Source organism: Drosophila novamexicana, unplaced genomic scaffold, assembly GCF_003285875.2.
Source record: "Drosophila novamexicana strain 15010-1031.04,08,12 unplaced genomic scaffold, DnovRS2.1 tig00000434-arrow-pilon, whole genome shotgun sequence".
Classification (NCBI taxonomy): Eukaryota; Metazoa; Arthropoda; class Insecta; order Diptera; family Drosophilidae; genus Drosophila; species Drosophila novamexicana.
The window spans coordinates 421,499-423,703 of record NW_020824802.1 but is presented as its reverse complement, the minus strand read 5'-3'; the positions used below and the strand labels follow the sequence as shown (position 1 = coordinate 423,703).

The 2,205-nt window shown below is 43.4% G+C and overlaps 1 pseudogene; it reads left to right on the top strand.

Annotated features, from left to right (window-relative positions):
- The first annotated feature begins 1,033 nt into the window (after positions 1-1,033).
- Positions 1,034-1,959, top strand: LOC115760356 (annotated as a pseudogene).
- The last annotated feature ends 246 nt before the right edge of the window (positions 1,960-2,205 follow it).

Sequence of the window (2,205 nt, the reverse complement as noted above, 5' to 3'; positions counted from 1 at the left end):
ACACGACAAAAACACTTTATATATCTTTGGTACGACCTATTCTTGAGTATGCCTCATGTATCTGGTCACCACAATATGCTACCCATCAGAATTGAATCCGTTCAGAAACAATTCTTGTTGTTTGCCCTTAGGGGCTTAAATTGGGATCCTCGTGTGCGTTTACCGCCATACTCCAGTAGACTTCTGATGATTAACCTTCCTTCTTTAATTAATCGTAGAACCATGCTGGGTGTAATATTTATTCATAAATTAATTGCTGGTGAAATCGACTCTTCTGTGTTGATTAGCCAATTTAATTTCTCTATCCCTACTGGACTAACACGTAATTTTGTACCTTTATCGCTTCAATTTTGCTCAACTAATTATGCCTTGCATGAACCGTTCAGGGTTCTCTGTGATGACTATAACAAGCATTACAGAGTATTCTGCTCGGAAGCTTCTCTTCCTCGTATAAGGTCTTCTATTCTAAACTATTTAGCAAGTAGATAGTCCTATTTTTATTTGTAATTGTATTTGTACACGTACTCGTTGTTTGTATCGACTTTTTTTTTTCTTCATATTTACTTTGCATTTCGTGTCGTACGTTATACGACTGCGCTCCTCGGTCGGTTGGGCGGGAGGTGGGATGCAGTACGCTCGCGTAAAAAAAAAAAAAAATAAAATAAAATATCTGCCATAGGAACGATCGGTCGAAATCTAGGTTTTTGATTATAAACCTATTTTGTTTGGGATTTGACCAAACTCGGCATTAACTATTTCCCATGTGCTTCTTAGATACTTACAAAGCACTATGAGCATTACGAAACGGTTGGGTCTGCAAGGGTTTTGGATCTTCGGCGTGCCGAAGATAGCCTTTCTTTCTCGTTTTTATTTGTTTATGTTTTTCGCGAACCGTGTCGTAAGCATTTAGACGCTAGATATTCCTGCCAAATGCGAGCGCCGGCACGTGTGTCGATGTCAGTAGTAGGGCTGCTAATAATAGTCACATACTTGACAATTAAGTCTGTTTTATTGTATGAAGTGAATGGACGTCATGTCTCATCATGAATGTTCCCCACCTCGTACTGGCTCAATGGCCTTCTACATAAAGTAGCGCTCCTGCCGACATCGTCGCAAAGATGATGCTACCAAGCTTTTGCATCTTACTTGGGTCGTCGGCTACAAGGCCGGCATAATGCACATTGTAAGATGCGGCGCTACTGCAAGGTCATCCGTGTGATTGCCCACTCGCAGATCCTGGTGGCTCCATTGAGGATAAGGTTAAGTGAGCGCGTGAGCATTAAAGCCCATTCAGGTCCGTAATGTGTTACCAAAGGTAAGCAATTCAATGGTGTCCCCTCACGTTGGCACACAAAGAAGTTGCCCCGCAAGATGCACAAAGGTCTGCGCAAGGTTGCCTGTGTTGGTGACTGGCATCCGTCCCGCGTATCCACCACCGTGGCACGTGCCGGTTACAATCACCGTACCGAAATCAACAAGAAGATCTATCGGTGCCGGAATCTATACCAAGGATGTCAAGTTAACCAATGAGAAAACAATGCCTCCACAGAGTACGAATTGACTGACAAGAGCATCACGCCCATTGGTGGCTTCCCCCACTATGATGAGGTCAACAACGACGTTGTCATAATCAGGGGCTTCTACATTGGCTAAAAGAAGCGCATCATCACCCTGCGCAAGTCCCTGCTGCGTCACACCCAGCGCTTTGCTCTGGAACAGATCAAGTTCATTGACACCTCGTCCACGATGGGCCGTGATCGCTTCCAGACCTCGGCCGACAAGCTGGCCTTCATGGGTCCTCTCTAGAAGGATCGTCTTAAGTAGGAATCAGTTGCCACCACCAGTGCTGCCGCCGCTGCACCTACCAACGCCCATGCTTTGGCGACATCTTCGTTAAACATCGCTTTAAAATGCACTTGTTTGTTTTATTGCTGGCTTATACCGTTTGCGTTGCGTTAAGGTCGGCGCAATAAAAAAATGTTTTGAATTAACCAATAACATATTTCGAGAAGCTACAGTCGGTGAAGCCAAAAGTTGCACTAGCAAAAAAATTATTATGTGTTGAAATTAACGAATGTGTGTAACTACAAAGTAACAATCTGGAAGCCCTTAGTTCGTTTAAGCTCTTAAGAATTCAATTCCTTTATTCTATTTACATGCACACTAAGTTCATCAGCGTCAACGAGTAATGTTGCGTTCATACAT